Source organism: Mangifera indica, chromosome 3, assembly GCF_011075055.1.
Source record: "Mangifera indica cultivar Alphonso chromosome 3, CATAS_Mindica_2.1, whole genome shotgun sequence".
Classification (NCBI taxonomy): Eukaryota; Viridiplantae; Streptophyta; class Magnoliopsida; order Sapindales; family Anacardiaceae; genus Mangifera; species Mangifera indica.
In genome coordinates, this window is record NC_058139.1 from 12,963,549 (window position 1) to 12,979,323 (window position 15,775).

The following is a 15,775-nucleotide window of genomic DNA, read 5'->3' on the forward strand; positions in this document are numbered from 1 at the left end:
AATAAGATAATCAACCATCAAAACACATCCAAATGTTAGTTACTAAAAATTACAAACACCATTAGTTATGTGGGATTGATAGTGAAATTTTAATCCCTACATCCGTTGAATGGATAGGAAAGATCTTTCAATAAATTATTTAATTTCTAAAATTAGATTAATTTAATTGATTAGGTTTAGCTTAATATTTAATTCAACATCAAATTCAGTTAACCTATCTAATAAAATGAACTAGTAGTTAGCTTTCAATCCCTATGAGATCGATATCTATTATATTATTTAATGAATCGTATACTTGCAAGTGAGATGCAACAATAATACACTAAGAAATTAATGAAAGACCTTTATCCAGTATTTATCCACCCTTTGCCTGTTATGGAACAACCTATTTTAGCCCAAGTACTTCTATAAGAATCAAGAATAAATTTTACATATTGCTTAGCATCTTTCAACAAATTCACATGTAAAGCATGATAAAAAGGCCTCTTATATCCATTACCTATGCTTGCTATCTTACTTATTGTAGTTTAGTAAAAAGAAGAATTCACTACATTCATGGGAACACATGCATTGTAAAATCATAAAATAGTTGTCATGTTAGTGTCATGATATCTTTCTTGACTTTAAATGCAAGCCTTGATACTAAGTTGAGAAGGATCACAAGGTATTTTTAAATATGCTGCAATTCCATAATTTGTTTTTCTCATTCTTTTAAAGGAACTTGTAGACTAATGAGGGGGAATCTCTTGAATGTCATTATTATCATTATATGATTTTTTTTATTGGTTTTTTCAATATTTTCTTGTAATGACTCTTATTTGGAATCAAACATTTTTGGTAATCTTCTTACATAGATCAACATTACCTCTTGTTCTAGCTAGATAGTGTTTCATTCTATTAATACCTCTATTTGCTATTTGTGTTTAAAAAATCCACACATTAGTATCTTCTTACCATTGGAGTTAGTTTCCTTACTAATATACTTCTATGCTACATCATTTTTTTTGTATAGAGCGTTTAGAAGATGCTTACTCTTTAGATTATGCTTCCAAAGATGGTCTTGACCTTGATGATATATTTTTCATTTTACTTAAAAAATAAAAAAAAGGAAGCATTAATAAGATATTACTTATTGGAATCATTACACACATTTAGAATAAAAAAGAATTTCCTACAATACCATTATGCATAACTATAATATAACTTAAGTGCATCATATGATCTTTTAATCTAAAACAAACAAACTTTTTCATTAGAATTTGGATAAAATAAAAATGAGTTCAAAAAATAAGAACAAAAGGTTTAATGGAGACTACAGAAGATAACTAGAAACTATAACTCTTGAATCTTGATAGCAAGCTATGATTCTATATTGGAGATATATAGCGCTACACTCCAAAACTTAATAATTTACCAAAATGACAACGTAAGATCAATTATATGACCAAACCCACCTTAATGATAGCACAAACAAGATGTTAATGAAAAAATAATTAGAAAACCATTCATATTTCACTCAAGGATCTAAAGCTTGCTTTAAGTTATAGGTAATTAGAGACATGCAAAAAACCCCAAAGATGCTTCCAAACCAAAAACAGTAAGACACTATTACATTACATTTAGCATAAAACTTGACATTTGAATTTGAGAACATGATTACTTGAAAGACATGCAAACATAGATTTTCATGATTAAATTGGGTTCAATTGATCTGTAGTTTGTAAAATCTGTCGAATTTTACCGCCTAGCCTTTGACCATTTTTACACATTCTAACTCTCACAAGCATCATAAATTAAATCTATTTGGTCAACAAATTCATATTCGAAGAACAAATCTTATACCACAGTTTACAGTTTCAATAGCACGTCACACATTAATTCAAAAATCTACCATTAACATCAATCAAAACATAATACAAACAATAAATTTTTCCTGATTTCAAACAAACAACCAAAGAACAATTAACGAACCAAAACAAAAAACAAACACTTAAACATGTAAATTTCAAACAAATAGTCAAAGGGACATAATTATATAGTTTGTTCATGAACCAAACAACTTTGCTTTAAATTTGTGATGAACTTTAAAAAAATGATTTGTGATGAAAAGAATGCTCGAGCAAAAATGAAGAAAAGATTGAGTTGAGCTTGGGGATTTCCAAATCAATGAAAAGATAAGTGGGCAAAGGCTGAAATTTGTTATGTAGAGCTTTTTCCTTGTACGATAGAACTTAAGGTGAAGTATTATTATTAGGGCACCAAGTTTTATTGATTTTAAATTGATATTCTAACTTTTTAAGTTTTGATTTTTTAACTTCGATGTCTGACAAAACAAAACTTTATAGTATTTTAAAATTTATTATAATTATATAAGACAAAAGTCACAAAATTGTGTAAAAAGTAGTATTAACTAAGTTGAAGTTTGGTCAAACCCAGCCTTATTGGTTTTTGCTAATTTATCTAGTTAATTAGTTTTAATTGGGGTTGACTAAGTTTCAAACCAAACGTTTTTTCCAAAAAAATCAGAGTAGATTGTGGATTAGTTCTTAGTCAAACCGACAGACCAACCAATCTAATCAGGTTTTGAAAATATTGTTAAAGCCTAATCAATTTCCTCTAGTTTCTCCAACAACTCCTTATTAAGTTTCTAACAATCTTGCAGTGATATTTCATCATTAGGGATTTAAAGTCGATCAATTAAGACATCGACAAGTTGAAGAGATTTGATGGTTTCAACTTAATGTGTTGGAATGATAAAATGAAGTTTCTTTTGACCGAATTGTGTTTATATCTTGGAATATCCTCCATTACCTTAACTAAGGTTTGAAGATTATGATGAAATAAAAACTACTCATTAAAAGGGAGAAGATGATGATGTGGGCTGAGGGGGACACATATTAAATCATCTTTCGAATCACCTATATGATCTATCTTAGTTCATTAAGTCTTCCCAGGATATTTGTGTGCTCTAGAGGAGAAATATTCAAGGCAGAAACAAGGTACAAATCGTTTCACTTGCATGAAGTATTTACAAAATTACAATGGTAAATAATAAATCCATCATTAATCAAGTTGATGAACTGCAAGTATAAGTTTCTAAACTTGAAGATTTGAAGGCGGAAATTTTTTAATCATTTCAAGTTGTTGTAATTATTTCAAAGTTGCCTTCAACTTGGAATGATTATAGAAAGAAATTATTACACACCTAAGAAGTTCTAACTATTGACAAACTCATTAAGTACACACAAATTTTTGAATAATGTATTTCTCAATGATGAATTAGTTGAGCAAGTGTATCTGAGACATCCTAAAGGTTTTTTTTACTAATTAGGATAGTTGTAAGTTTGTGTGTCAACGAATAAGACCCTTTTATGGACTCGAACAAGCACCTAAAGTTTGGTTTTAAAAATTAAAATCAACTCTTGTCCCTTAGGGATTTCTTGAGTTAGTAGTTGATACAAGTCTTTTCATGTGCAAAGATCAACAGGTGGTTGTGTTTGTGTTGGTACTTGTTGATGATATTATTCTATTTTAAATGATAGCGATCTCATAGATAAACTAATCAGTTAACTGAATGATAAGTTTGTCTTGAAAAATCTAGGTGTCTTACATTATTTTCTAAGTTTTGAAGTGACTAGAAAATTAGCTAGTTCATCTTTGTCAGTGTAAATATGCTAGGGATCTATTGATTAAAGCTAATATGTTAGAAGCAAAACCTTGTTTTACACCTTTTGCTATATTGGTACAAGGTTATATTTAAATAACGGTGAGAAATTTAAACATTCTTCTCTATATAGAAATATCATTGGAGATTTTCAGTATCTCACTCTTTGCAAACTTGACGTTGTTTACTTTATTAACAATTGGAGTCAATTTTTATAAGTTAAATTACAGCGGTAAGTATGTAAGAGTCTAAAGGCACATCAAAGGCACCATGAATTTTGGTTTTTTTTTTTTTTTTTGTTGGAGCTAATTTAGTTTTTTCGTCGAAATGTTTTAGAAGATATAAAACAGGTGTTGCGTCTTCCTTAGTTCTAATTTGGTTCGGTGGTGTTCTAAGAAGTTGAAAGTTACTGCTTTTCATCCACAAGAGCAAAATATCGAGCTCACTCATAGTATTACAAAGATTGCTTGGATAAAAAGTTTGTTTTCTAAACTTAGCTTAATTCTCTTCACCACCAATCATTTGGAGTGACAACCAAATTGCTAATGCATTAGTCTCCAATTTTGTTCTCATGCTTGCATCTAACATACTGAGGTTGATGCTCAGTACATTAGGGACCAAGTTATTGTGGAACATTTGGCTATGCAATATATTTCCACTGAGTTCCAAAAGGCTGATATACTAGGTAAAGCCCTGTCTATAGCTCGTTTTACCACTCTCAAAAGCAGCCTTAATGTTTGCACTGTTAATACTTGCTTCGATGCAAAATTCAGTACTGAAAATTCATGTTCTCAGTTAAGCAAACAACCTTAATAGGTAAAAAAAATATAAGCTCTCTAAGATGATGTTAAGTAATGATGTGATCGAAAGTAGAAAGAAATTGAAGAGGTGAAGAGAACTATGTTTAAAAGGGGGCATTAAGAAGAAATAAGCTGCAAATTGAAGATGAAGAAAACTATGCTTAAAAGGGGATATTAAGAAGAAATAAACAGCAGGTTGAACAGATTAAGGGAGCTATGTTTAAGACAGGATGTTAAGAAAGTTTTGTCAAGCGTACAGCAGAATTTTGTTAAACACAAAGTTTTGCTAAATACAGACCACCTTTTTGTTGAATGTGGTTCTAAATTGTAAATTGTTGAAGTGAACTGGACCGAATAACAATTGTAATAGTATGTTACATTCTGTTTACCCCTTTTGTCGAGTCTCAACAAAATCATACATTAGTTCCAATATAAAAAGGGAACTAATCGACTTATATAACTAATTGTAACAGTTCTATTAAATATCAGTCAAATTTCTCACTAATCTGCCATTTATTCAATCCTTCATAGTAGACAACAGAATACTTAACCTGACTCTGGTTGACTTCTCCACACCTGGTCTGCAGCTCTTCCACCCCATGTAATGTATCTCTCTTACACCAACCACGTAACATTTTTTCCCTCTTTCTTTTTCTCGTGCAAATCTCTGTGTCGATGAATTACAATATTAGTTAACTTTTCCATACATGATTCAGCGATGGATAAAAGTTAAATTATGAATAGTTAATTTTTTATGGCTGGAATTGGATGTTCTGTAAGTTTACAGCACAGAAGTCAACTTAATTCCATGGTAATTATCAAGTCATGATTTGTCTTGCATTTTAACGAGGGCCAGGGAACTTATTTTCACCCAAAGATTTTTTCTTAAATTTATATTCTTTAATTTTAAAAAATTTCAAATATTTACCTATTTATTAAAATTTATTATTATTGTGAAAAATAAAATTATCATTTTAAAATTTTATTTAAAAATAATAATTTATTTTCATTTCTCACCTTATTTTTTTAAATTAACAATTTTCTTTCTGACTTAATATTAAAAAGTTACTTTTTTACTCTCATTATTTAGGGTTTTTAGAGTTTTTATATTTTAGGATTAGGGTTAACAACCGTCCCTCAAATTTCAAAACATTGTATTTACACTTCAAAAATTTATTACCTCTTTTCAAAGACCGTTTTTTCCAAAAATTGATTTCGATGAGTTGTCAACCACTTTGATGACATCTTTTCTCTAAAAAATCATTAAAAATTTAATCAAAATGGTCAGATTTGTCATTGCTGATCAATATGATTCACACAAATCGGTGTAACGATTTATGCGGAGTCAATAAATTGGGAATAAATTATTATTTTTAAATAAAAATTTTATCTTTGATAATTATAATAAAATTTAATTTATAGATAAATATTTAAATTTTTTAAAATTAAAAAATAAAAATTTAAGAAAAGAGTAAAATAAGTCTTCTATCCTTTAATAAATGGTAAGTTAAAAACTAGATGAAGCCAATCTCCATTGGTTTCTAACGAATAATAAAAGCAGCATTCATTGTGGATGCATTTTTATTTGAATCATGTAGGAAGCACAAAAACACGTGATGGGAAGAGTTTCCTTTTCTCTCTCTTTCTCTCTCTTTTTTTTTTTTTTTTGCTAAGTGATAGGAAGAGTTTCTATGCTTTGGAAACTGAAATAGCCTAAAACTAGTACAAAATGTTTTGGGGATGTTTAAAAAATTAAAAAAAAAAATAAATGCGCTTTAGGTTTTGAAACACATTTCTTCGGTTATTTAATAATATTGAAATCCACATCATTTTGTCTATTTCGGCCGTTCCTCTCCCCTACGCCGTCTCGGCTATTCTCTCTATGTCATCGGCTATTCTTTCGTATCTATGTATAATAATCCTCTCTACCGTCAGCTACTTCAATTTTGTCTGTCAAATCAACTGAAAAATTAAACTACGTCATCGTCAATTCTTTGTTAATGATATCTTTTAAAAGATTTAAAGAAGAGTAACGTCTGATTTTGTTTCTTCCTTGAGTTAATGAGAGAACAATAGAGCACAACGAGAATTTTCCTGACCTCCTCAACAGTCTACCTTAATAAAAAATGCCCATATAGTTTTACAAAAATTGTTGAACTTTTAAAGGGTCGGAGTCAATGAATGAAATTTTTTTAAATATCTACTAAAAATATTTTTTTTTAAATTAATAGTATAGGTGAGAGATGAATAAAATAAAAAAAATGGCGGTCCCATAAAATTTGGTGACTTTGTAATAAATTTCACGAACTACTAAAAAAGATGTTTATGGCCTTTAGTTGTGGGGCTGGCCAAAATTTTTCTCTGAATGAAATCATGTGGCACACGATAGAAACTAGGATGCGTTATAAAATTAATGTTGATAGCTTGTACAAAATGTTTATTAAGTTGAATTTTATATTTTTGCTTGTCTGACACTATTTTAATGCTGCATTTTTTAATTAAAAAATTGATATTTACAATAAAAAATCTATATTTTAAATATTTGCATGTTTTTTTCAGTTTTTTATTTTCTATATTTTTTGGGAAATGCATTTCATCATTTCTATTTTTGTGTATCCACATTGCTTTGTATTCATTTCCATGCTATTCAGGGAATCATCGATGTTAGCTGCCTATCACATATATTCTACCTAAATTCAAATGCTTAATGTTTTTCATATACATTTCAGAGATGAATAATTGATTTTCACTTCCTTGAATACAAAAGGTTGGAAACGGCGGATTTTTCTGAGGATGGTTATCGCAAAGGTAGAAACATTACCTCTTGTACAAGGAAACAAATAGTTAAAAAAGAGGAAAGTAAATTGAAAGGTATGATGCCCTGGTAAAACAATGCTCATATTCATTTTGCTTCCCTTTAATTAAAGAGTGATATCATCTATATCTAATTTTAAGTATTCAATTAAATATTTAAAAGTATGTCATCTCTAATTTAGTATTATTTTATCTTTAATTTAATCAAATGATAATATGCTATATACTCAAAATTAGGTATACATCATTTTATTTTCAATTAAATTATCTTCTCTTTTGATTTTAACTTATAACTTTTAAATATCAGGCAATTATTCTGCTATACGGGATTAGATTAGGAGAAGACGAATTTATTCTTCAATAGTTTGGGATTAGCTAGATTAGAATTTTTGTTTGAGTTGACAATTCCAGCGATGGTCTTTAGACACGGTCATGATTCATGCACGAATTCGAGTTGTGGGAGACAATTATCTACTTTTAGAAATGAAGTTATAATACAGACTCTTGCTGTTTCTGAGTTTAGCCCATCGACTTAGAAAATCATGAAGTCTTTATCCAAACAGACTGGAAGCTCATCGAATTTTAATTTGCCAAGGACATTTGACTTCTGAGCAGCGATTAGAACACGGCAGCACGATTGTCATGCTTAAATAAATTTTCATGCTGTGAACAATCAATTGACTATGCAAAGTATATAGTTATGGTAGTTATTGAGAATTTCTTGAATTTTGTAAAAAAAAAAAAAAAAAAAACCATAAAGTCAGCATTATTTTGGTTTTCTTTTTAATCGTTTCAAATGTTCAGGCCTTAATTTGGGTGATAAGATTTGAATCCCAGGGCTGATGAAGTGAAAGATGATTTTTTTTTTTAAATTTAACTCCACCTAATTCTTGTTTACTACTTTAATAGTTATAAAATTGAAGTAAATGGTTTAGTATTTAAATCAAATTAGCCATTGTTATAAGTGACAACCTGGTAGTCGATATCAACACTGAATAATGTATAAGTTATTACTTACAAAATAAGCAATGTGTGAATATGTAACTATTCAGAACAATAAAATAAAACAAAAGAAGGAAATAAAATTCAATATCAAAGTCGTTTTTTTTAAAAAAAAAAGAAAGAACAAAGCAAGTCTGTCTTTTTAATATTTTAGGTTATATTTTAGTTAGGACTTTGTTGAGTCTTTTTTAATGTTTTAACTTATACTGGTTAGTATGATGGATTTGATGAAGTCTTAATTTAAAAAATGTCAGCCATTCATGTATCTTAATCAAAGGGTCATTATATTATATGTTGACAACTCAACACACTTCTAGACCTTCCAATTTTTGCTAGAGGCAATGTTTAAGTCAAAAGTTGAAAAACCCTAATCATATTTGATATTAGTCGCAAGATGCAATTGCAAGCAAATTGGAATTTTGGAAAATTCACACTACATGCTTGTGTATGTCTCCATACATGACCATTTATATTTGGGAGAAAATAGTTCCCATGTAGATGAAGGTCCAGACATGTTAATTTGGGAACAAGTATATGTTGGTGTGGAATGAGACACACAATTGTGTCCTTCCCCAGGTTACATGTCTATGCGTATTAGTTGCATGCTTGTATAAGTTAAGTATTACATCCCCATGTGTCAAAGATGCACCCTTGTTTACATTTGGGGAAAATTGGAAGTAAAGGCGTAGGAAGCTAGTGACACTAGTACCAAGCTTCCATACTCGTATACAACTATAGAAACGATCGTTTTACCCCTATAAAAAATGATTATGAAGGAATAAATAATAACACCCTAACGAAGACAATATGAGATGAATAGCAGATAAATATTACAGATTATGTGGAAGATGACATGAAGGGTAATGTGTCCGATTGTGTGGATGATAACACAGACCTCAATAAGAGTTGTTTTGAGTCAAAAGTAAAAATGATGTATTATATTATTTGAGCCATAAAGTTGTGTGTAGTGTGGTCGTGAAAACATTAGAGTTACTATGTGTGACCTTGATACCTTTGGATGACAATGCATTAGCGTTAGGTGTTTTAGCATTTGGGATGCTCATGCGATTTTGGGAAAAGCCAAGGGCCTTACTCCTTTTATGATATGGTATCCATAGCTCAAAGCATGATCGACAAGTGTATTAGGTACACCTTATAATTGACATTTGAGATATCTCATGCTTTCACCAGGTGTTTGAGACGTCAACACTGGGATAACATTGCCATTGAGGATTAGGTGTTGAGTATCGAGATGATTTGGATGGGCATCTGAGATGTTAGAAAAATATATGCGATCACACAAAGAGATTAAATAAAGGACACATACTGTTGTGATTAATTATGATATGTATATATTGGTTTACAAAGTTTGTTTCACTCACGTGTTTTTTTATGATTCTACAAGTAGGATTATGGAGCAGTGGGATGGTGACAGGGGATTCAACGGTTTAGCTTAAGGCAACACATGAGGTTAAGGGCTTTTTTATCTTTTTAATTGTTGGACAATATTTATGTATTTTGGACTTTCATATATATATATATCTTTATGCACTATGACTATCATTATTTGGTTTTTAGACTTTTGTACTTTGTTTTATTAATTAATAAGTGCATTTTTGGGACTATGGGATGTTAATTTATTATGCATGATTTGCTAAAAACCACATATAAGAAATTTCAAGATAATGGATCTCTCTGGGTACCTATTCCAGTAGGGGTATGCATTTGAAAAGAGGTTTACATTTTGCTGTCAAAACATGGTTTTGAGAACCCAAAAGTATTTAAGTGTGTATAAGTGTTTAAGTAACTGCTCATGTGAAGTTGACAACTCTCAGGCACTAACAACTACAAGTATTAATTAACTTACATTTAAATTATGGAATATTTGTATGAGCTTATGTGTGTGATTTAAGTATGAGGAGATCCATGAGGTTATTAGGTCACACCAATGCTAAAGAGCTTCCGACCTAGAAGGGTAGATAATGAGTGATATAGAGAAAAACTTTTGGCTTAATTGTAATGCATCAGGCAACTATAATGCATCGGATAGATAGCTCTATGATTAGATATATTATTTAAGAGGTTATCTAGGTGAATCAGGAGTTATTAGAGAGTATGGCATATTTAGTTCAGGCTCCCCTTGTTGTTGAGCAATAACCACCAGTTGTTGATTTACTACCCTAGCAAGAGAGAATGGGTGAAGACGTTCAAAGGATGGTGATTATGGGTGATAGTAAAAGACAACTCCATCCTATGTACATTTTGGATGGCAAACATCAACCTTTAGAGTTTAATGGCAATGTACGGATTATTTTCATCTTTTAGCTCTGTGTGTGTGATATTACTTAAATAATTGAACATGTATGAAATTCGTGACACACGGATGTGTGGGAAGGGCACACACCTATGTATGATGTGAAAAAGGGAAAATCATCTTTTTTTTGTTTGTTGTTTTATATTTGATTAAGTTTGGGAGATCTGCATGCCCATGAATCATCAACATATTTGAATTTTAGGATAGGGATGCGTTTCATAGGGATTTTAGAATGTGGCTTTAATTGCACAAAGACATCCATGCCCATGTGCCTTAAGTACACGCTTATGTGGCACTATTTAAAGTAAAAATAAAAAAAACGCGTTTGTGTTTGTCTCATTATACCACCTTAGTTTTCTTTAGCAAAACAAATAGACCGAGGGAGCTTTTGTGAGCCTTGAAGCCTTGGATGTGAGAAGTAATTTTAGGAAGATCGATTAAACCACATGAAAAGGGATTAAACATCTTTGAAGGGAAGGTAAAAAGACAAATTCCTTTTCCTAAGAAAGATAAATTTTGTCGCTATTTGGTATGACTATTGAATCATTTTAGTTGTAATTACATGCAATTTAGTATGAGTTTAGAGTGCTAATTATTGGCTATTTTGGAATTGTGATGGTTGTCTCTATGACTTCATATATATGAACATATACTGGTGTATGAATGATTAATTTTTAATGTTAATAAATGGCTACTGTTGCTAGTTGATTCAATTTTAATATGTCAATTGATTTAATGATAGAAATAAGTGGTATGGCTAGAATGACATGTTATATGTATTTGTGAGTAAAGGTGGAAGTATTAAAACTATGTTGATGATCATGTTATAGATTAGAGGGCATGAGGTAGTAGTTTTGATGATGAACTTAAGGTTAAGTGGATTGAGACTTTTTTAGGATGGTTATGTTATTGATAATTAATAATTTAGAAGTGTCGTAATTGAGTTATGTAAACGGAAAATTGGTGTAGAAATCAAAGATAAAATTCTAGAAATAGATTGTGTCTTTTGACACATACTAGTGTGCTTTTGGGGGAATTTCTTCCAGTGCTAGAGTAAGCCACAAGATTGTGGATTTGGGAACATACACATACCCATGTGGTATAGGAGATATGATTGTGTGTCTTGCCCTAAAGATACACCCTCATGTGTTTAGGATTTTGCAATATGGATAAATAAGTACACTCTCATGTGTGAGGGATACACACCCATTTACTTTTGGAGAAATTTGAAAGTATAAATATAAGAGGCTAGTTTAGAAATGACTAATTTATCCTTAAAAGGGATAATTATAAGGAAAACCATCAAAAAGGCCCTAACAAAGGTTGTTGATGATGAAAATCATTATAGGTGTGTCCAACTGTATAGACAATAACACATACTGTAACAAAAGTGATTCTAGGTCAAAAACTAGAAATAATGTATTATACTAGTTTAAACCATCGAGTTATGTGCAATGTTGTAGTGAAAACAATAAGATTAGTTTGTGTGACCTTGATATCTTTTAATAATTATGCATCAACAACAAGTGTCATAGCATTAGGAATACATGTGCGTTGTGAGAGAAGCTTAGAGTCTTACTGTTATATCTATAGCCCAAGCCTAACTAACACGTGTATAGGGTACAACTTATGGATGACATTTAAAATGTCATCTACTTTCGTCAGACATCCAAGATATTAACATACATTATTTGATACTAGTCATCAAGAATGATGCCATTATTAAGAAAATTATATGGATTACCAACATACAAAGTATTTTTCACAAACTGAGAAGTAACACAAACTGATCGGTCCCCTGTAAATGTTTTAATGTTTTAAAACATTTTCATTTGCCTATTCATGTAAATTATTTTAAATTTACAAAATAAAAAAACCAGTTTATGAATTTTTTGAATTGTTGGTTCATGAACCGGCTATGAACTGACAGTTCTACAGTTCAAAAATATAAAAACTGGAACCAAACTGTCAAAATTTGATTTTGATTCTAGTTTTGACGGTTCTAGTTTCAATTTTGATCGGGTCGATTTCGATCCTATTCATGGGCCAAACTAGCCCGTGGCTAGGACTAGTTGAGATTGATTATTAGAAAAAAAAAATCTGATTTTAGCTAGAAGGTGGTGAGAAGTTCTCTTTTGGAGAGGCTTATGTGCTAAGTATGATGATTAGTAGTGTAAAGGCCAACAATATGTTAAGTAAGGGATATATAGGATATCTAGTGCATATAGTGAATAAAGTTGATGAATTAGTCTCGAGCTTATAAAATACTCCCATTGTATTTGAATTTCAAGATATATTTCAAGATAATTTGCTAGGGTTGGCACTTGAGAAGGAGGTTGAGTTTAGCATTGAGTTAGCTCTCTAAACAGTGTATATTTCTAAAGCCCCATATTGTATAGCCCTAGTTGAACTCCATGGATTAAAGTAATTACAATAGCTTTTGGATAGTGGTTTCACTAGACCAAGTCATTTGCCTTGGGATGCACCAATCTTATTTATGAAGAAAGAGGAGTCGATATGCATATGCATTGATTTTCAAGAGCTTAACAAGGTGATAGCTAAGAACAAATTTCATCACTGAGGATTAATGATTTGTTTGATCAGTTAAAAGGTGTCTTGCTATTTTCTAAGATTGATTTGAGATCTAGGTATCATCAAGTCCAAGTTATCGAGAGAGATATTTTGATGACTACTTTCAAGATGAGGAATGGGCACTATAAGTTTGTATTGATACCTTTTGGGTTGACAATGCTGTAATAGTCTTTATGGATCTGATGAATATTCCAATATTGCCTTGATGAATTTCTAGTGTGTTAATTGATGATATACTAGTATATTCAAGGATTCAAGAGGGAACACGAGTAACAATTGAAGTTTTTGTTGCAGAGGTTGAGAGATAGACAATTATATGCCAAATTTTCAAAATATGAGTTTTGGTTGGATAGTGTGGCTTTTCTAAGGCATGTAGTATCAACTAATCGTATCTCGATGGATCTTTGTGAGATTGATGTTATGTTAGAGTGGCAGTGGCCTAAGAAAGCTAAGGAAGTGTAAAGTTTTTTAGGTTTGATAGGTTATTATAGACAAGTTTTGGAGGGTTTTGCTAAGTTAGCCCAATAATTGATTTAGTTAACTTAGAATAATGTTTTTTTTAGATAGTTTGATGCTTGTGAGTTGAGTTTTCAAGAAGTAAAGATAAGATTGACTTTAGCACCAATGTTAGCTATAATATAAGTAAATAGGGTGAAAATTATGATTTGTACATAGAAGTTTTGTACCAAGGTTTGGGAGCTTTATTAATGCAAAAAGGGAAGATGATTACCTATGCTTCATGACAGCTCAAGGATTATGAGATTTGATATCTTACCTATGATTTGGAGTTAGCCACAATTGTCTTTGCATTGAAAATTTGGTGATATTACTTGTAAAGAGTTAAATGTAACATCTATACGGATCATAAGATTCTAAAGTATTTCTTCACCTAAAAAGAATTAACTATGAGACATAAAAGGTGGTTGAAGTTGGTAAAAAATTATTATTGTGACATCAGGTACCACCAGAGAAAGGCTAATGTTGTAGCTAATGCCTTAAGTAGAAAAGTGTTGTTATCTTATATTATAGCTTCCTAAGAGTTCTAGTAGGAATTGGAAAGAGATTAAATTGAGATAATTTTTAGGTTATTGGTTGGATTAAGGATTTAATCAACCTTGTTGGATGAGATCTATGAGGCTCAACTGTCAGATGATTAGTGTATTCAAATGAGATAATGAGTTGTTGAGGGTACTAAGTTAGACTTTAGTGTTGTTGAGGATGTGTTAAGATTCAGAGATATGGTATGTGTTCCTAATATAGCTGGGTTGAGAAAAAAGTTTCTTATTGAGGCTCATAGTTCATTTTACACTACCCACTCTATAAATGTAAAAATGTACCAAGATTTGAGGAAATCATTTTGGTGGGCCAGTATGAAAAAAGACGTGGAAGATTTTGTTGCCAAATATTTGATGTGCCAGTAAGTTAAAGTTGAACATTAGAGGCCTTTAAGATTGTTATAGCCTTTGTGCATTTTTGAGTTGAAATGGGAGCACATTTTTATAGACTTTGTGGTTGGTTTGCCGAGGTTCCTAGGTGGATATAATGCTTTATAGGTAATTATGGACAAATTGGCCAAATCGACATATTTTATCCTTATAAAGGATAACATAAGTACCAATTAGTTAGGTTAGGTTTATGTCACAAGTACCAAGGCTTCATGGGATACCTAAAATAATTATGTTGGATAGGGATATGAGGTTTGTTTTGGCATTTTGATGAAGTTTTCAAAGATCTATGAGTACCAGATTGGCATTCAGCATTACCTACCATCCTTAGACTGATGGGTAAATTGAAAGAATGAGCTAGGTGATCAAGGATATGTTGAAAGCTTTTTGTTTGGAATTAAGAGCTAGTTAGATTGATTTGTTATTACTGATGGAGTTTGCATATAGTAATAGCTATCATGCAACCATTCGATGACTCTGTTTGAGACATTTTATTAGAGAAAGTGCAAATCACCACTTCATTAGGATGAGGTAGCAAAAGAGATTCCTTGGTGTAGGTTTAAGGCTAGAGATGAACCAAAAAAAATGATTAAAGACGTGAGGTTGATTAGGAAGAAGATGAAATAGGCCTAGGATTGCTAGAAAAGTTATGTTGATTAAAAGAGGTAAGACTTGGAATTTGATATAAATGATAAGGTTTTTGTTAGAATTGCCCTCTACCATCATGTGATAAGGTTCAGATAGAAAGGTAAATTGGCTCTAAGATTTGTGGAACTATTTGAGATTATGAAGGGTGTAAGTAAGATTTCCTACCAGTGTGCATTACTAACAAGCATAGATTGGATGCATAATGTGTTCCATGTATCACTACTACATAAGAATATCAGTGACCAGACATATATGTTGAGAGTGGAAAATATGGAGCTTGAGGATAATCTAGTCAATAAGGAACACCTGATTCAAATTCTAGATAGATGAGTGAAATAGCTAAAAAACAATAGATTCCACTAACTAAGGTTCTTTAGAGGAACCATCATGATGAGGAGGCCATATGGGAGGTAGAGCAAGATCTGAGGTAGAGGTTCTCACAATTATTCAAGTGAATTTTAGGGACATAATTCTTTAAGGGGGAAGAAATTTAACA